Consider the following 21,672-nt stretch of genomic DNA (forward strand, 5'->3'; position numbering starts at 1 on the left):
TGAAAGGGCCAAAGGCTCTGAAAATAGTCTGGTACTAAACTCAGGGCAATCTCAGTATTTACCATGGTGAGAGCACAGGGATTTAAGTTGGATCCAACAAGGAAATCAGGCAGGGTCAAGGACCTAAGACCCTTGATGACCTTCACTCTCACCTTCATCCTCACAAATATGTGCACATCAGACACAGGTGTGGAACTGGTAATAAAATGTGTGTGAGGCTCCATCATCGAGACTGTGAGGACAATGCAGCCAGTGTCACTCACAGATCTTCAGTTAGCTGCAGGCAGTCCCTAATCTACTCACAGATAGCATGTCCTTTGTTTTCTTCTTTAATATTAATTTGTTGTTTTACTCATATAATTCCCTAATTTAAAGGGACCAAGGAATTTTCTTTTAAGATGCCCATACATTTTCTTTCCCGCAGGCTCCATCCTACAGCTTATTTACACTGCCTCTCAACAAATATTTTAAAAAGAGTTAACCAAGGTCTGCATATATTATAACAATGCATGTTAGGATCATAAGGATGGTGTCACTAGGAAAGAACATATAAGCATTGGAAACCAATGAATGCTCTTTTTTTTCAGTGAAAATGTGATGACACCTGAGATCTGGTCAAGACATGCTCAGGTTGTCTTGAACTTTTCTCACCTTTGACAATGTCATAACTGAGCCTGGAATGTGCTGGTGTTCTGTGAGTTCTGGAAAAATTGCAGGACAGGAGCTGTGTATTCATAAGTTTAGCCATTAGGCAAAGCATCTGGACATTGCAGACAGGAGACAAAGCAATTGCATCTTACAAAGCAATTGCATCTTCTCTGCACTGCCCTTCCAGCATCTGGTCCATACAATTCTGTGAGGCCTTTGTCCTGACCAACAGAAAGCCAAGATTTATATCATGGCTGTGACAGCTCGCAGTCACATCAGGGCTAGTTAATGACTCAATATCTGGAAAATGGTCTAGCCAGGATGATTCCTGAGACTGGCAATTGTTGTGATTGCCTCTTATTACCAACAGACCTTAGTTAACTTTTTTTTAAAAAAACCTTTGATAATGAATTTGTTCACATAACTAAACACCACAGTTCTTATATATCCTGTATGAATGTAAAGTAAATGTGTATCCTCAGCGGCAGGAGACTAGGGATCTGAGAGCACTGGATGGAAGACTGCTACTCCAAAATAAATGAGAAGTGGAGTCAAATATTACTATATATCCGTGTTTGCAAAAAGAGTTCAATAACCTGGTTGAGTTCTCCATAAGGAACATGTTCCCATCACAGACTCCATCCTTTTGTCTTGGCTTTGTTGTCCCTGAGCTAAATTGTTGATAAAAGCAGTTCTGGTAAGTGTTGATGCTTCCTATGTGTCATCTCACGCCCGATAGGCTCAATTTTCACATTGTCCTATTTATAGAATAGATAGAGGAATTATCAGCATAGTTTTATATCCAAAAGGTTATAATAGATATGCTTACCTAAATGAAGAGTCCAACAGTTTAAGTTGCTGGTTTACAGATCTATTAGTTTTTAGCTATAGTGAGAAGATTCTCTTCCTCTTTGATGTCTTCTGTGCACCTAAGGTTATACATCCAAGGACAGATGCATGTGTTTGATGAAGAAGGAGACTTTGGATGTGGCAACACTCTGAGGTTATGTGCTCCCCTAAGTAGACCTTCGGATTCTACATGTTCTAAAGACACCAGGTTCAATATAGTGTTAGCCAACTATGTATGGATATAATAAATTTAAGACATGGCATAGGACAATTTCATCCTGATATTTCTCAAGGGTGCAATTTGAAATGCCAAAACTGTGGGAAGGATCACAGGAAAGCCTGTGGCTTCCCTCAATTTCTAGGGAAGAATTACAGAAAATACTGCTCTCATGGCTGAGGTTTTCTTCTGAAGAAAATTAATATTAGGGTGATTTCAATAATTGTAAACATGATTGTCTAATAACCAGTCTTCCTTGTTGAACCACAAACATTTAACTCTGTTATCTAGGAAACAAAATACTATAAATGACACTTAGAATATTTGAGTGTCAAATCTTTACAGGACACAAACACATAAAAGGTAGGTTTTCTTTTTTATTTTTTTTTAAATAACCGTAGTATGTACTCACACACAAGTGGATTCAGGGTAGGTTTATATGAATTCTGTCATCGCTACTGTGACTACCATGAATGTCAGTTCTTCCCTGAACATTGCCTCACTTTTTGAGCCTAGGTTAAAAGAACATAAATAACAGGAAAATGCAAAAGGATTTCATTCTGCTCAGAAAAACCAGCCCACTCCACACTGCAGCTCTGGAAGAGGGTCCCAGTCTAGGATTTCCAGGTCTATCCATTCAATGATAAACACTGAACACAGAACAAACACCATAAAGTTGAGAATGAGCTGGGTTTTTCTTGTTTCTCTATTACAAGGCGATTTAAGGCAAAGAAGAGATGCTGAGTTTGTAAGTGTAAATGAGTAAGAGGGAAGGTAGACTTTCTTCAGTGTTTGCAGGTGTCCTGTGAAAGATGCAGTTCTTGGAGTCTAGAGGATGCTTCTATCAGCCTGGGGCAAATGTGTAACCCCCCTGGGTGCATTGTTGATTTACCTTCAGTGATTACTATGTGCATGCTCCAGGGAAGGGACCAGAGTGGTTCTCATACATATAGGACTGGTGTCTCAATAAAATATACAAATTCTGTCAAGAACCAATTGAACATCTCTGGGAACAATTACAACAACACTCTGTATCTCATAATAGATAGTCTGAAAGTCTATGGCAAACCAAGTATTGCTTTGTCAAAATGTACATTGAGGAGAATAAGCATGAACCTAAACACAAGCCTCCCTGCAGGGCGTCCTTATGAACAGAAGGGAGCAATGAGAAAGCAGGCAGGTCAAAGTCATCCTGAACAAAAGTAGAGGGACATGAAGGGCTGAACTCCATCTGTCTGAACAGCCTCTGTAAATCACCCAGAAAACTCTCTCTCCAAGTGTGGTATGTAAACATATTTAAATTGGCCAAATATAAAACTGTATTTTCAACTGTGATATGCATATTTAAATATAGGTATACTCTGAACCAAATGTGATGGAGACCCTTATGGAGAGAAGAACTGACTCTACACTGGGTACCAGGATCTAATTTTAAACATCTTCGGATCTAATGACTAGGTTCCCTATATTGAGGACAGAGTTTCATTTGAGTTTTATGGTTGAATCAGTATAGAATTCAAGTTAAACAAAAAGATTGGATATGGTCAGTGATCCATCAATCTAGGAAAGCTTTAAAATCAGCATAGTCCTCACACAATGTGAACACATCAAAACAAACACTGAACATGTTGACTAGCTTGTCATAACTTGTGTGGAAAGGCATTGATCCTGAGAAGGCTCCAGTATGGAGACCAGGAGTACTGTGCAGCTGGTGACAGCAGCTGAGCCTCCGGTATTTGTCTTACTCATCAGGTAAGGCATCTTTGTGCCTCACCTCCCATTCAAAGATAGCTGGTGGATCACTTTGTTGATTGGAGTTTGCAGGATCTTCTGTGATGCTAAGAGCTACCATGTGTGGGAATCATTTCTCTCTTCATCTTTCCTTTTATAGATTTATTTGTATGCTTTTTCAGTACAGACCACTGAATTCAGCAGCACAAATACATTTTCCTCTTAATATATGTTCATTCTTTCCTGTATGTTTTGTACATTACACACCTTCACTTCATATCTGTTCCCATGAGGATGGGCTGTGTGGTCTCTGTATAAAAATTACAGGCTCAGTTATTTAATCTTATCGTTAAACTTAATTTTTAAAAAAATATATGATACTCATTACTCATGTTTTTGCAGAAGGGGAGATGATTCTTCTCAAAAGCAAAAATATATTTAGTTTAGATATGTATCCCTTGAAAATAAAAAAAAAATATGAATAGAAGGAATGCAATAAGGAGAGAGAGAGAGAGAGAGAGAGAGAGAGAGAGAGAGAGAGAGAGAGAGAGAGAGAGAGAAAGCCTTGCTGGCTTCATTTGAGAAAACCACATAAAGAAGAGGAAGAAGTTTGGGAGGCTCTGAGTATCCAAATAAAGATTGACAGCCAGAGTGAAAGGAAGGAAAGTGAGAGGAACATTCCTAAGAGTCTGTGTTTCTAAGAGAGTTCTAGGAAGTGATTAAAGGAATTGTCCTTAAGGCACAAAAAGAATTGGGAATCCTTCTCCCAGAACTGGAACTTCATAGGAATGCAGATTCCAAGAGAAGTATGTGTGTAGGGGTATTCAACAAAAACAGTTGCTCTGTCAGGTTATTCTGAAAACAAAAAAGGCGTAGGATAGGAATGTCTCCAGCATTCATGGAGAAAGTACAGATTTAAAGGATATCAATTTGTGAGGGTAGGAAAACACTGCTAGTGAAACAGATGCTCATCAGAACATGGGAGTAGGAGACCTTTTATGTTCTAGAGTTATGAACTTTAAATATACTATACTATTTCAAAAACATTTTTCATATGTTTTGAGAACTCATATACATCAGCAATGTATCTTCATCATATTCTCACTCTAGTTTTTCTTTACAATTTCCTCTACTTGGCCCTTGCAACATATTTTCCTCCCAAATTCATGTTCTGTTTGTTTATAACTCAACAAGTCCAAATAGTATTGCCCATATGCCTGTGGGTGTAGAGTCTCCGAATGGGCAAAGGCAACCAATCAACACCTACACCTGCAAATAAAATGAATCCCATCCCACATCAGCCATCATTGAATGCAGAGAGGCCATGACTGTTCACTGCTGAGAATAGAAAACTGTGTAAGTGTTTGTCCACAGACAGAATGTCTATGTCTATATCAAAACTCCCGCATACCCCACTTCCCTACCCCTGTATATTCCTCCCACAAGGCACAAGGAACATCAGTGAATAGTGGGTTGAAAGAATGAAATTACCATAAATAGGGGAGGAGTTCTGTGAGATGGTTACCTATGGACATTGCATGGTCATTACACACATAAACTTTTATGTGTTTCTGTACAAGATATGTACAAAATCAAGCCAGTTAAATGGTCCAGCATGTAGAGGAGAGGAACTGTACATGCCACACCCACTTGAGAGCCTCAATATATTTTACTGAGCTAATCATGCTTTAAAATTAAAACATATTTCAATATTTTTAAAAATTGTAACACAGTTATGTTCAAAGGTCAACAGTGCTATGAGGAAATCTGCTATTGGCTTTTATATACTAACACTGTCTTCTATACTTGTCCCAATGTGTTAAGCTTCTCACGAGCATAACTCAAAGAAGGGACACATACAAACTCTATTAAACAAACAAACAAAAAATAATAATAACCGGAGTCAACAACCACTGGTCATTAATATCACTTAATATTAATGGACTCTATTCACCTATAAAAAAGCACAGACTAAGAGATTGGATACAAAAACAGGACCCAAGATTCTGCTGTTTACAAGAAACACACCTCAACCGCAAAGACAGACATCTACTCAGAGTAAAGGGTTGGGAAAACGTTTTTCAAGCAAACAGTCCTAAGAAACATGCAGATGTGGCTATTCTAATTTCCAACAAAATTGACTTCAAACTAAAATCAATCAGAAGAGATGGAGACGGACATTTTATACTCATAACAGGAACAATTCATCAGGAGGAAGTCTCAATCCTGAAAATCTATGCCCCTAATATAAAGCCTCCTACTTATGTAAAAGAAACAATTCTAGAACTCAAGGCAGTCATCAAACCACAGACACTAATAGTAGGAGACTTCAACACACCTCCCTCACCAATGGACAGGTCAATGAGACAGAAACCTAACTGAGAAATAAGAGAATTATAGGATGTATTGAATCAATTGGACTTAACAGACATCTATAGAACATTCCACCCAAATAGGAAAGAATATACCTTCTTCTCTGCAGCTCATAGAACCTTCTCGAAAATTGACCACATACATGGTAACAAAGCAAACTTCCACAGATACAAAAAAATATTAGAAACCATCTGTGTCTTGTCAGACCACCATGGATTAAAGTTAGAATTCAACAACAGTGCTACCCCCAGGAAACCAACAAACTCATGGAAGTTGAACAGTCAACTACTGAATCACCCCTGGGTCAAAAAAGAAATAAAGAAAGAAATTAAAGTCTTCCTTGAATTTAATGAAAATAAAGACACAACATACTCAAACCTATGTGACACTATGAAAGCAGTGCTAAGAGGAAAATTCTAGCACTAAGTGCCCAATTAAAGAAAGCGGAGAAAGCACACATTGGAGACTTAACAGCACACTTGAAAGCTCTAGAAAAACAAGAAGCTGATTCACCCAGGAGGTCTAGAAGCCTGGAAATAATCAAATTGAGGGCTGAAATCAACAAAATAGAAAGACAGAAATCAATCCAAAGAATCAATGAATCAAAAAGCTGGTTCTTGGAGAAAATCAACAAGATTGAAAAACCCCTATCCAAATTAATCAAACGGCAGAGAGAGAACATGCAAATTAATAAGATCAGAAATGAAAAGGGGGACATAACCGCAAACACAGAGGAAATTCAGAGAATCATTAGATCTTACTATGAAAGTTTATATGCCACAAAGTTGGAAAATGTTAAAGAAATGGACATGTTTTTATATAAGTACCATATACCAAAGTTGAACCGAGAACAGGTGAACAATCTAAATAGACCTGTCAGTCGTGAAGAATTAGAAGCTGTTATAAAAAATCTCCCTACCAAACAAAGCTCAGGACCAGATGGTTTCAATGCAGAATTCTACCAGAACTTCCAGGAAGAGCTAATACCTACACTCCTTAATGTATTTCACAATATAGAAACAGAAGAGTCATTGCCAAATTCTTTTTATGAAGCTACGGTTACCCTGATACCAAAACCACACAAAGACACAACCAAGAAAGAGAATTACAGACCAATCTCACTCATGAACATTGACGCAAAAATACTCAATAAAATACTGGCAAACCGAATCCAAGAATACATTAGAAAAATTATCGATTATGATCAAGTGGGCTTCATCCCAGAGATGCAGGGCTGGTTCAACATACGCAAATCTATCAATGTAATCCATCATATAAATAAACTGAAAGAAAAAAACCATATGATAATTTCACTGGATGCTGAAAAAGCATTTGACAAAATTCAACACCCCTTTATGATAAAGGTGTTGGAGAGATTGGGTATACAAAGATCTTACCTAAATATAATAAAAGCAATATACAGCAAGCCGACAGCTAACATCAAATTGAACGGAGAGAAACTCAAAGCCATTCCACCAAAATCAGGAACACGACAAGGCTGTCCACTCTCTCCATTCCTCTTCAATATAGTTCTTGAAGTTCTAGCAATAGCAATAAGACAACATAAGGGGATCAAGGTGATTCAAATTGGAAAGGATGAAGTTAAACTTTCGTTATTTGCAGATGATATGATACTGTACATAAGCCACCCCAAAAACTCTACCAAAGAACTCCTACAGTTGATAAACACCTTTAGTAATGTGGCAGGATACAAGATCAACTCCAAAAAATCGGTTGCCCTCCTATACACAAAGGATAAAGAAGCAGAGAGGGAAATCAGAGAAACATCACCTTTCACGATAGCCACAAATAGCATAAAATATCTTGGGGTTACTCTAACCAAGGAAGTGAAAGACCTATTTGACAAGAACTTTAAGTTTTTGAAGAAAGAAATTGAGGAGGATACCAGAAAATGGAAAGACCTCCCCTGCTCTTGGATTGGGAGAATCAATATAGTAAAAATGGCAATTCTACCAAAAGCAATCTATAGATTCAATGCAATCCCCATCAAAATCCCATCAAACGTCTTCACATACCTTGAGAGAACAATAATCAACCTTATATGGAAAAACAAAAAGCCCAGGATAGCCAAAACAATCTTATACAATAAAGGAACTTCTGGAGGCATTACTATCCCTGACTTCAAACTCTATTACAGAGCTACAGTATTGAAAACAGCTTGGTATTTGCATAACAACAGAGAAGTTGACCTATGGAATCGAATAGAAGACCCAGGTTTTAACCCACAAACGTATGAACACCTGATATTCGACAAGGGAACTAAAGGTATACAATGGAAGAAGGAAAGCATCTTTAACAAATGGTGCTGGCTTAACTGGATGTCAACCTGTATAAGAATGAAAATAGATCCATATCTATCACCATGCACAAAACTCAGGTCCAAATGGATTAAAGACATCAACATTAATCCGACCACTTTTAACCAGATAGAAGAGAAAGTGGGAAGTAGTCTACAAGATATAGGCACAGGAGATCACTTCCTAAGCAGAACTCCAGGAGCACAAACAATAAGAGAAACAATGAATAAATGGGACCTACTGAAACTGAGAAGCTTCTGTAAAGCAAAGGACACTATAGTAAGACAAAAAGACTACCTTCGGACTGGGAGAAGATCTTCACAAACTCCTCATCAGACAAAGGTCCGATCTCCAAAATATACAAAGAACTCAAGAAACTAGACACTAAAACTCTAATTAACCCAATTAAAAAAATGGGGTACTGAACTGATCAGAGAATTCACAACAGATGAACTTCGAATGGCCAAAAGGCACTTAAGGTCATGCTCAACCTCCTTAGCGATCAGGGAAATGCAAATCAAAACAACTTTGAGATATCATCTTACACCTATCAGAATAGTCAAACTCAAAAACACCAATGATAGCCTATGCTGGAGAGGAGGTGGAATGAGGGGAACACTCATCCATTGCTGGTGGTAATGCAAACTTGTGCAGCCACTGTGGAAATCAGTGTGGCGGTTTCTCAGGAAACTGGGAGTCAGCCTCCCTGGGAGCCAGCAATTCCACTCTTGGGAATATACCCAAGAGATGCCCTAACATACTACAAAAGCATTTGTTCAACTATGTTCATAGCAGCACTATTTGTAATAGCCAGAACCTGGAAACAACCTAGGTGCCCCTCAATAGAAGAATTGTTAAAAAGGTGTGGAACATATACTCATTAGAGTTTTACTCAGCGGTAAAAAACAATGACATCTTGAATTTTGCATGCAAATGGATGGAAATAGAAAATGCTTTACTTAGTGAGGTAAGCCAGACCCAAAAAGAGGAATATGGTATGTATTCACTCATAAGTGGATTCTAACCATAATTAAAAGTCTTTGAGCCTATTATTTGTGATCTTAGAGAAGCTAAATAAGAAGGTCAACCTGATGAAAATCATGTAGCTATCCTCCTGGAGATTGGAAATAGACAAGAGTCCCAGGTATCCTCGGGTGCATGGGGGGGTGGGAGGGTTGTTGGAAGGGGAGAGGGTTAGAGAGAAGGGAGTAGGGGATGAATGGGGAAAGCTTGGTGGACTGGGATTGGGGGAAGGAAGGAAAGATGGATATGGGATCAGGGAACAATGTATTTCAATCAAGGGAGTCATTTTAGGGTTTACAGGAGACTTGATTATAAATGGGATCCCAGTTCCAAGGAGAGATCCCCAGATTGTTCTCTGGACAGAGGAGAGGGGGCCTGCAATGGCCTTGGCCCATAACCATTCTGATGAATATTTTGCTTATCACCATAGAACCTTCATCTGGCAATGAATGGAGATAGAGACAGAGACCCACATTGGAACACTGGACTTAACTCCCTAGGTCCAAACGAGAAGCAGATGGAAAGAGAACATTAGCAAAGAAGGCAAGACAAGAGGGAACCTTCCCCCGACAATGGATGGCGATACAGACGGAGACCCACATTAGAGCACCGTACTGAGCCCCCCAAGGTCCAAATGAGGAGCAGAAGGAGGAAGAAAATGAAAAAGTAAATCAGGACTGCGAGGGATGCGATCACCCACTGATACAATGGGACGAATCTAATGAGAGTTTACCAAGGCCAGTTGGACTGGGACTGAACGAGGACACGATCCAACCAGATTCTCTGAATGTGGCCAGATTCTCTGAATGTGGCTGGCCCGGAGTCTTTCTGAAAAGCCATTGACAATGACATTGGGACTTGTTTCCTCTGCATATACTGGATTTTTGGGGAGCCAGTCTGTCTGGACACTCACCTTCCTGGACCTGGAGAGAGGGGGGAGTTACTTGAACTTTCCACAGGGCAGGAAACCCTGACTGCTCTTAGGGATGGAGAGGGAGGAGGAGAGGGAGTGGGGGGAGTGGGAGGATGTTGGGAGGAGGGGCGGAAATGGAAACTTTTATAATTTAATAAAATTACTTTCTCATAAAAAAAGAAAATCTTCTAGAGTACCCTTCACCTTTAATAACCTATTAATCTTGCCTTTTGATTGCACACTAAGCACCTTTCTTACCCCAAAATACTCTAAGACGTCTAATTGCTTCTTGTCAGACAAATCAGCACTATATATATATATATATATATATATATATATATATATATATATATATATATATACATACACACACACATATGCCATCAGGTGTCTAAAATTATGAAAATTGTTGACTGTAAATTTTGTAAGACAGCTTTGGGATTTTGAATAATCTTTAATTAATCCTCTTTATTTTTAAACTTGTGATCGAGAAGCCACAACTTACCTGAGATTGTATTAATTTCCACATTTAGCTCAGAAATTAGCCATCCACAGTTTTCTACTTCTAAACTAATAGGAGCTTATAAAAGTGAACAGTTTTTAAAATTGTTGCAAGATTCTATTTTTCAGCCTTTGCATTGTGGTAAAAATTAGTTTGCATCTCGAAGTCAAAGCTAATAAATAGCCTGGTTTCTCTTGTGTGAGCTAGAGAAGTGTCTTCAGAGAAACCGTGTTGGTTGTGGGCTCCAAGTTAATGGATCCTAAATGTGGGACAGGTTTAAAATTGAAAAGAAAACTTGTTCATCATAGGGTAAGGCTTCTCCAGAAATTCATGCATTGACACCAATAGTGTGTGACGAAGCCTGGAGACCATATTGACTACATTCTTAGAATCCTGACAGCAGAACACATAACAGTGAATTCATTAACTCCACACTATGTTGAATCCAGAGGATCCACTGTCATATTTTCCAGGGTCAGTGTGAGGATCAACTTACATGGTTGCTCCTGAAATGGATGAAAAGGGTAAAATTTTTAGTGAGTTTTTTGGACATAAAATATATCAGAACCAATATCTCTATTCTAATCCCAAGGATTTAACTTTTGAACAAGAACATCCAGAACATTTTATGGAGAGCCTAAAATATTAATTAAAAGACTTCAAATATCCACATTAAGGTAAATATATTATTGAACAAATGGGCACAGGCAAAGTTTTACCTATGCAGTAGAAAATAGTAGCATTTGTTTATCGAGATGCCCTTGAAATCCTCTTCTCTTCAGTTTTTTCTCTGATTCATTCTGGATAAATTATAGAAAAGGAGACAGCTAGATGACACCAGAACAACTGTAATTTCAGCATGAGGCCTGAAAGTGTAGGCAAGATTGATATGTGTTTCCCCTACTTCTGAATGATTAAGGTATAATGTCACCTTAGAGTAAAGTCACAACTAAACAAATTTGAAAAGATATTTTACAAATCATGTATAGGATTATCTGCAATTAAATTTCCTGAAAATGAGAACCCTCTTTAAAGCAAAGGACACAGTTCATAAGACAAAAAGATAACCTAGTGGATGGGAAAAGATCTTCACCATCCCCACTTAAGACAAAGGACTAATCTTCAAAATATATAAAGAACTCAAGAAATAAGACATTAAAATTCAAAGTAACATAATTAAAAATGGGGTACTGAATTGAACAGAGAATTCTCAGCAGAAGAATCTCAAATGGCCAAAAGATATTTAAGGAAATGTTCAACATCCTTAACAATTAGGGAAATGCAAATCAAAACAATTCTGAGATATCATCTTACACCTGTTGGAATGGCTAAGATCAAAAATACTAATGATAGCTTATGCTGGAGAGGCTGTGGAATAGGGAAACATTCATACATTGCTGATAGGAATGCAAACTTATAAAAGCACTTGGGAAATCAGTATGATGGTTTCTCTGAGAATTGGGAATCAACTTAGCTCAGGATACTGCAATATCACTCTTGGACATATACCCAAAAGTTGATCAATCATACTGCAAAGGCATTTGTTCAAGTATGTTTATAGCAGCATTATTTGTAATAGTCAGAACCTGAAAACAACCTAAATGCACCTCAGTCGAAGAATGGATAAAGACTATTTGGCATGTTTACACATTAGAATACTATTCAGCAGTAAAAAATCAATGACATTTTGAATTTTACATGCAAATGTATGAATTTAGAAAACATCATACTTAGTGAGGTAAACCAGATTCAAAAAAGATGAATATAGCATTTACTCACTCATAAGTGAATACTACGCATAAATAAATGACATTCAGCCTACAGTTCATAATAATAGAGAAGCTAAAGAATAAGGTGAGACCCAGGAAAAATACCAATCGAAGTTCCACTCCCTCCCCTTCTCCCATTCCCTCCACACACCCTCCACTCCTACCACCATATATACCTCAGAGAGGGTAAGGCACATTGTCTTATGGAAGGTCCTGGACTCACCTGGAAATTGGAAATGGACAAGACTGACTGTCAGGGATGGGAGCATGAGGGAGGGTTAAGAGGGGAGGGTAGGAGGAGAAGAGGAGGGTAGAAGTGGATGGTACAGGAAAACTTGCAGGAATGGGATAGTTGAGATGGAAGAAGGACAGAGGTGAGAGCAAGGAAAGAGATCTTGATTGAAGGAGCCATTATAGGGATAGCAGAAACCTGAATCTAGAGAAATTTCAAGGAATCAAAAAGAATGACTCCCATAGGAGCCTGAACAATAGAGGAGAGGGGGTCTGATCTTGACTTGCCCTGTAGTCAGACTGATGATTTTCTTAAATATCACCATAGAGCAGCTGCTGATGGAGGCAGAGGCAGAGATGCACATTGGAGCACTGGACTGAGCTCCCAAAGTCCAGCTGAAGAGTGAAAGAAATGAGAATACAAGCAACGAGGTCAAGACCATAATGGGTTAACCCACTGAAAGAGTTTGCCTGAGCTAATGGGAGTTTACCAACTCCAGCTGAACTGGGAAGGAACAAAAATAGGATCAAACCAGTTCCTCTGAATGGGGATGACATTTGCATGGCTGGGGCAGACTGAGAGACCATTGGCCATGGCACATAGATTATCCCTCCTGCTTGTACTAGCTTTTTGGGATCCTATTCTCTTTGGATGTATACCTTGCTCAGCCTAGATATGGTAGGGAGAGCCTTGGACCTTCGATAAGACAATGTGCCTTACCCTCTCTGAGGTATATATGGTGGTATGGGGGGAGGGTGTGTGGAGGGAATGGGAGAAGGGGAGGGAGTGGAACTTCGATTGGTATTTTTTCAAAAAAATCTAATAAATTAAAGAAAAATAAAATAAGTGAAGAACTCCACCAGCTCTTAGTTGGATGGGAAGATAGTTCCAGATAAAGTTGCCTACTAAGTTATTTGATATTTACCAGTGTCCTAAATCATTTGCTTTCTGAATTTATTGTTTTGAGCCTCAGTTAGATAGTTTATATTATTTTCCTTTATTCTTTAGAATCTCTGTGTATGATATTAGTTCATCCCAATCTGGCAAACACGGGGCTCTACCAATCTTATACTTCTTCAAGCACAGTTAGTGCTACCCATCAGTGCATGTGTGTGAACTCATGGACTGCAATATTGGAAACATACCAGTAACCATACCCTCAAAAAAGAGGGACTATATCCCTATCTAGGAAAATACATTTCCATCTGCTCCTGAGTAAGAAGTAGGGCCAAGGAAGTATCAGCCACATCTATACCAGGGTTTTGTCTGACTTGGCTCTAGTTAGGATTATATAGACATCAGCCATTATGAGTACATGATTGTGATATCCATGGCATGTCCAGAAGACAGCACTTCACAGCACCCCTTTCTGTAGTCCACTCTTTACATTCTTCCTTCACTTTCTTCATCAGTGTTCTCTGAGCCTTGGAGGAACTTGAATGAATCTGGAAATCTTATATCACACAATATATTGAAGATTAGGAAGGGCAGTTTCTGCCTTATAGAAAATCCAGATTGTGTCTTTGAGACTCTGTGTATGTGGTGTTCTGACTTTTATTTTGTAGGCTCAGAACTAGAATATATGTCAAGAAAGGAAAAGACATATTAAGTGATGGGCAAGAGGGAAATGACACAGAGCAAGACAGAGGTTTTGAAATGAAATGTTGGGTGTTGTGAGAGAAAGGAGATGAGTGGGTAGAAAGCCTGAGAATTCGGGAAAATAAAAGCAGAGTCTTCTGACAATGCCAAACTGATGCCAAAGTTCTGTGTTTTGCTATAAAAATTTATAAAGTGTCCCCATTATGCTGACTATATAAATATGCAGAAACAAAAACTGACCCAAGACACATAGAAGACAGCCATGTGTGCCTGGTTTCAAGTTGAGGGGAAAAAGGCACAGTGGGGAATAGGAAGTGACCTTAGGGAAAATTTCAGGATGCAAAAAATTAAGTGCTGCAAATATAAATATATCTCCATAACAATTACTAATAGGAAGACAGACTATCACAAAGATGTTTCATTTGCAAACTTCTTAGGGCCATAGGACAGCATTTCTCAGAACTGAGGAAAATTCAGAAAAATCTCAAGTGTTCCTGTCACAGAGAAGGAGTTTTACTTCGTGGTAGGTGTGATACTACTCAAGATCCACCTCAGGAAGAAGCCATGTCCAGCAGAGACAAAGGAAGAGACAGAGATAATATCTACAAACACAGAACTGTGGAACTTTTCAATTGCACATTGATCCTACAGAGACATGACAATGTGGAAACACAACATTTTCTATGCATAAGGTGAATAAGCCACTAAGTACAGAGTGGTGAATTCCTAAGAAAAAAATGTGTACACAGATCTTTGTTATTGCTTTAATTTCTACAACTGTCATCTGTGTGTATGAGGACTTATATCTGCTCTGAGTACTGCCTTCTACCCAGGTCCAATTACAGAGCCTGCTATAGCAGGAAGATATGCAAATAAGTCTTCTTTCTACCTATAAAATCTAGGCCTGCCCTGACTCTGCAGCTCGGGCAGAGGAGACCAGTCTTGGATTCCCAAATCCTCCCCGTCAGCACTGAACACAGGCCACTCACCATGGACTTAGGGCTTATACTGGTTTTCTCTGTCCTTATTTTAAAAGGTAATTCATATAGATGAGATACTGTGTTTTGTGTGGACATGAGAATGAGAAAAAAAGAAGTCTTTTGTGTCAGTTTTCTAACCAGAATTCTTTGTGTTTACAGGTGTCCAGTGTGAGGTGCAATTACTGGAGTCTGGGGGAGGCTTAGTGCAGCCTGGAAAGTCCCTGAAACTCTCCTGTGCAGCCTCTGGATTCACCTTCAGTGATTATTACATGAGCTGGTTCCGCCAGGCTCCAGGGAAGGGGCTGGAGTGGGTCGCAGAGATTAGTAGTAGTGGTGATAGCACCTGGTATTCCGACACTGTGAAGGGCCGTTTCACAATCTCCAGAGACAATGCCAAGAACACTCTGTACCTGGAAATGAGCAGTCTGAAGTCTGAGGACACAGCCATGTATTACTGTGCAACAGACACAATAAGTGAATGTTACTGTGAGCTCAGACAAAAACACCGCTGTGGGGAACACAGGACCAGCAGGGGGCGCTGAGAGCACTTAGAGATCTGGGTCACAGAAGAGCCTGCTCAGAGAAGCATGGAAGACAGAACTTCTGTGTTTGCAGTTCCTCACCATATCACACTTAGGAATTTTCTCTACAGGTATAGTGTGTAGTAATCCTTCAGTGTCCAAATGATTATTCCGATTTCTTTTTCCTGTTGGGTTGTGTGTGTTTATTTATTACAGTAATTCTCCTTGTTTCCCTTTAACTCTGTCTACCTCTCTCTCTCTCTCCCTCTCTCTCCCTCTCTCTCTCTCTCTCTCTCTCTCCCCCCCTCTCTCTCACACACACACACACACACACACACACACACACACACACACTTTCTCTCTTGCTACTCTCCGTGTGTGTGTGTGTGTGTGTGTGTGAAATTCACTTCTCTTCAGTATATCATCTGATTCATTCTAGATAATTTTAAAGAAAAGTAGATAATTAGATGACACATATATATAATCTAACACCAAAATAACTTTCCTACAGCATGAGCCCTGAAAGGGTAGGGCAGGAATGATAAGTTTTTCCTCTAATTCTGATTGATGATGGGATATTATCAACTTAGTGTAAAGTAACAGCTAACTAAATGTGAAAATATATTTTATAAATCATATATAGGAGTATCTTCAAATAGATTTTTTTAAACATAAGTGAAGGGCCCCACCAGTTCATCGTTGGATGGGAACATGGACCCAGATAAAGTTTCCTATGAAGTTATTTGAAATTTACCAATGTTGCTTAATCATTTGTTTTCTGAATTTTTGTTTTAAGCCTCAGTTCTACAATTTTTACTAATTTTCCTTATTCTTTTTGCTTAGAATCTCTACATGTGATTTTTTTCATCCAACTTTTCCCACATCTTCCAAACATGGAGCTCTACCAACCTCATACTTAATTAAACACAGTTAGTGCTGCCCATATGTGCATGTGTGTGAACCCAAGCACTGCAACATAGGAAACATACCAGTGACCATAACCTCAAAATGTGTGATTCAATACCTTGTCCAGAAAAATACATTTCTAACTACTCCTCAGTAAGATGTAGTACCAAGGAATTATCAGCCCTATCTATACTAGGTTTTTGTCCGTCTTGGCCCTAGTTAGGATTATACAGACAACAGCAGCCATTATGAGTCCATGATTGTAATATCCCTGTCATGTCCAGAAGACAGCATTTCACAGCACCCCTCCGTGTGCTCCACTCCTTACATTCTTCCCACCTCCTCTTCAGCCTCTTCTGAGCCTTGGAGGAACTTGTATGATACTAGAATCTTATATAACATAACATATTGAAGATTGGGAAGGACAGTGTCTGCCTTATAGAGAATCCAGATTGTGTGTTTGAGACTATCTGTGTTTGGTGTTCTGGCTTTTCTTGTGTAGGCTTAAAATTAGAATGGAAGTCAAGACAGGAAAAGAAATCTTAAATGAAGGACAAGAGGAAAAATCACAGGGCAATACAGAGGTTTTGAAAGCAAAAGTTTGGTGTAGTGAGAGAAAAATGCTGAGAGAGTAGAATGCATGAGAATTTGGAAAAATAAAACAAAGTCTTCTAAAAATTAAAATTGATGCAAAAGTTTTCTATTGTGTTATAAAAACTTATTAAATTCCCTCTTATGATGAAAATATAAACAAGCAGAAATAAAACAGACTTAAGACAGCATGAAGACAGCCATGTGTTATCTGGTATCAAGGTGGGAAAGGCAAAGTGGGAAGTACATAGTGACCATAGGGAGAACTTCAGGACACAAACAACTAAGTTTTTGCAAATATAAATATGTCTCCACAACAATCACTGAGAGGAAGACAGACAGTAACAAGGAACATCCCATTTGCAAGATTCCTGGGGCTATAAAACAGCCCCTATCAGAATGGTGTAAAATTCAGAATAGTTTCAAGTGTTCCTGCCACAGCAAAGGAATTCAACTTAGAGGCCAGTGTGATTCTATGCAAGATCTGCCTCAGGCAGACGCCATGTTCAGCAGAACATTAGGACAGAGCTGATATCTAGAAACACCGGTGTTTGCAAGGCTTTTAAATTTCACATTGATCCTAAATGTGATCCTAAATGTATGGAAACACAGCATTCTCTATGCCTGTGGAGAAAAAGAAACTAAATAGTGTGGTGAATTCCTAACAAGGAAAATGTGTACACAGAGCTAGGCTAATGCTTCAATTTCTATAATTGTCATCAGTGTGTATGATGTCTTATATCTGCGCTGAGTACTGCGTTCTGCCCAGGTACAACTACAGATCCTGTTAGGGCAGGAAGGGATGTAAATAAGGCTTTCTTTTTGCTTGTAAAATCAAGCTCTGCCCTGACCCTGAAGCTCTGGCACAGGAGACCAGCCCTGGAATCCCAGATCTTCCCAGTCAGTGCTCAGCACTGAACACAGGGCACTCACCATGAATTTAGGTCTCATACTGGTTTCCTTTGTCCTTATTTTAAAAGGTAATTCATAAAGATGAGATGCTGTGTGTTTTGTGGACATGAGAAAGAAAAAATATCATCTGCATCAGTTTTCTAACCAGAATTATTTGTGTTTACAGGTGTCCAATCGTCTGGGGGAGGCTTAGTGCAGCCTGGAAATTCCCTAAAGCTCTCCTGTGCAGCCTCTGGATTCACCTTCAGTAACTACTGGATGAATTGGATCCACCAGGCTCCAGGGTAGGGGCTGGAATGGGTCGCAAAAATTAATCAAGGTGGTGGTATTACCAGGTATACTGACGCTGTGAAGGGCCGGTTCACAATCTCCAGAGACAATGCCAAGAACACTCTGTACCTGGAAATGAGCAGTCTGAGGTCTGAGGACACAGCCATGTATTACTGTGCTAAGACACGGTGAGGGAATGTTACTGTGAGCTCAGACACAAACACCCCTATGGGGAACGTGAGACCAGCAGGGGGCGCTGAGAGCACTTAGAAATTTGGGTCACAGATGAACCCACTCAAGAGAAGCATGGAAGACTTGGCTTCTCTGTGTCTACACTGCCTCTCCATATCACACTTAGGGGTTTTCTCTACAGGTATAGAGGGTAGTAATCCTTGAATGTCCAAGAGTTTAAACAAATTTCTGTTTCAAGTTGTGTTGTGTTTGTTTATTATTATTCTCCTTGTTTCCCTTTATATCTCTCTGTCTCCTTAACTCTAAGTCTCTGTCCCTCATTCTCCCTCTTTCTCTCTCTCAAAATTTTTCTCTCTCTCATCTCCAGTGTGTGTGTGTGTGTGTGTGTGTGTGTGTGTGTGTGTGTGTGATGACATATGATGCATTTTTCTAACAATCTACACCATTTCTTTTGACACAAAATCTATCACTGGGCCTGGAAATCAATGCCTGGATAGTCTGGTTGTCCAGTGAGTCCCAGTTATTATTCTATCTACACATTCCCTATATGGTATATCTGGTCGGCAACCACACCCATTTCTCTTTTCTAATTGTGTTCTCTGTGTTCCGTGTTCAGAACCCACTGAAAGGTTCCTGTGTGGCAAAAACTTGTATTGCACTGCCCCATTATATTTGTTCTTTTAAATTTAAAATGTGCTTTTATACACAGGGCAAAATGTTCCTATTTAGAGATCAGCAACAGTTCCTGAAGCCAAAGAAGATTGTAAACCCGAGAAGACACTGGCAGCTCAGAAACACATGTGAGTCTAGAGGACCATGTGCCATCTGTTTATCTTCATGAACACTACACTATCAACACAGACACATGCCCCTAATTAAAATAATGTATTTTTAAAAAAAAATCTCATCAAATGCTGTGATTTAGCCCAATGGTTTAGTTCTTGGGTGGTTTTTGAGACTTTCAGTCTAATGGTAATATTGCAAAATAATATTTATCATTTTGATTAATAAATATTGTGTTTGAAACATTATTATCCCCTGTTAAAGTTTATAACATGGTTTCTGTTATTCAAGAGAACAGTTCAATTTTTCTTTCCAAGAAAATGTCCTTACTCTCACTACTCTAAGTTTTGAATCAAGAGGTTAACAGATAGCTCTCAGACCCAGATTTGAGAGGAGATGTCCTCATGAGCACACAGTGTTCTGCCCTCCATCCTTTGTTTGAGATGCTTAACCATGACTGGTGAAAGTGGGCAGAAGAGGTTGCATAAAGCTGACATTTCTAACAACAGCAGAAATTGATCTAAAACCATAAAGAATTAGTTGCCTGTAACAAATGATATAAGTGCCATTTACCCAAGGAAAGAATGAGATCAGCTGATATGGAAATGGAAGAAAAGGTATGCCTTTGCTGTAGAAAGGGGAATGTGGTTCTACTAATACATTATGAAAATTGTGGGGCGGAGCGGGCGCTGCGGCAGGAGGGAAGATGGCAGAGGAGGAGAAGCTGCCGCCGGGCTGGGAGAAGCGCATGAGTCGCAGCTCAGGTCGGGTATACTACTTCAATCACATCACCAATGCTAGCCAGTGGGAGCGGCCCTGCGACAACAGCAGTGTTGGAGGCAGTAGCAAGAATGGCCAGGGAGAGCCAGCCAGGGTGCGCTGCTCACTCTTGTTGGTGAAGCACAGCCAATCTCGGAGGCCCTCATCCTGGCGGCAGGAAAAGATCACCAGGAGCAAGGAGGAGGCCCTGGAGCTGATCAATGGCTACATCCAGATGATAAAGTCAGGAGAAGAAGATTTTGAATCTCTGGCCTCACAGTTCAGCGACTGCAGCTCTGCCAAAGCCAGGGGAGACCTTGGTGCTTTCAGCAGAGGTCAGATGCAGAAACTGTTTGAGGATGCATCGTTTGCTCTACGGACAGGGGAGATGAGTGGGCCAGTGTCCACATATTCGGGCATCCATATCATCCTACGCACAGAATGAGGGCAGGCGCCTGGCCAGCCTGCTCGGGCTGACAAGTAGCCCATGGACGCCCCTTCCTGCTACTGTCACACAGTATTTATTGTTCCTAAAATGGCTGGGAGGTGGGTTCTGAGATAGTAACTGAGCTTCCTACTTCATGTTTGACCCCATTTGGGGCTGTTCTAGCCAGGCTTCTTCTGAAGGAATTAACTTCAGAAGGGCAATGGGGGTGTGGAAGCCCCCAGGCTCAGGGGGTCAGAGGTGACCTGACATCCAGGTCTCAGAGGCAGGCAGGAGGGCCTCGTTTCTTGTTAGTTTTATGCTCTGTTCTTCTGTTCAGTTGCAAAAAGCAGACACTCTACACCTAGCGGTGCAGCACCTCAGCCACGGGGTGTGATGCAGCGCCCATGCACCCTCCATTAAATCTGGAACCACTAAAAAAAAAAAAAAAAGAAAAGAAAATTGTGGGTGATCCTCAAACCTCACTTCTGGATGAGCAGGTAGAAGAAGCAGAGTTGGTGTAGGAATTCAGGAAAGCAGAGAATAGAGAAAAGAATAGACATAAGAGTAGGAGAGGACAGAAGGGTCAAAGGAGTGAGAGAAAGAAGAGAGAGGGTAGTGGGATGAAAGAATGTAATCACAGTGCATTATAAATGAGCATGGTGGTTTGTTTTTAAGTAGAATGAATGACAAAGGTGGAAAAAATTCAAATATCCTGTGATGCTAATATACATATATCCATCTATCCTTGTACATGTGTTTTTGTGAAGAGTTGTCTCTGTTGGTGTGTATCTGTTTGTGTGTATGTGTTTTGAGTGTCTGTGTGCTTGCTTCAGAGATGCATACTTTCTCATCATCTATAAATAGTTTGCATTACAGAAGTTACCACAGCATCATCTGAACACAGAAACCCGCTCTGAGGTCAGGTGAGAATGAGGCTGAGATTCAGGGTTTGACTTCAGGCTCAGGGTCTTGCTTATGCTTAGGAAAACTTTGAAGACCTTCCAGTTCCCATGCATCCTTGTGAGCCCACAGACTTTCAAAACACAAGAGGAGAGGCAGAAAAAAAAATCTCATCAGCCTCTGCCTTCTTCTTTGAAATATGTGGCAGACACTGTTACTCATATGTGGAGTCTGCCCTTATATTCCTTTTCATTCAG

At 39.8% G+C, this 21,672-nt stretch overlaps 2 pseudogenes across 1 annotated transcript; both read left to right on the forward strand.

The window, feature by feature from the left end:
• The first annotated feature begins 15,100 nt into the window (after window positions 1–15,100).
• Window positions 15,101–15,696, forward strand: LOC148120365 (immunoglobulin heavy variable 3-23 pseudogene; annotated as a pseudogene). The gene is made up of 2 exons (XR_015739285.1): window positions 15,101–15,210; window positions 15,314–15,696. The product of XR_015739285.1 is annotated as an immunoglobulin heavy variable 3-23 pseudogene (transcript).
• Window positions 15,697–20,011: 4,315 nt separating this feature from the next.
• LOC148120366 (peptidyl-prolyl cis-trans isomerase NIMA-interacting 1 pseudogene) lies at window positions 20,012–20,555 on the forward strand (annotated as a pseudogene).
• Window positions 20,556–21,672: the final 1,117 nt, after the last annotated feature.

This window comes from Myodes glareolus, chromosome 11 (genome assembly GCF_982192425.1).
Source record: "Myodes glareolus chromosome 11, mMyoGla1.1, whole genome shotgun sequence".
Classification (NCBI taxonomy): Eukaryota; Metazoa; Chordata; class Mammalia; order Rodentia; family Cricetidae; genus Myodes; species Myodes glareolus.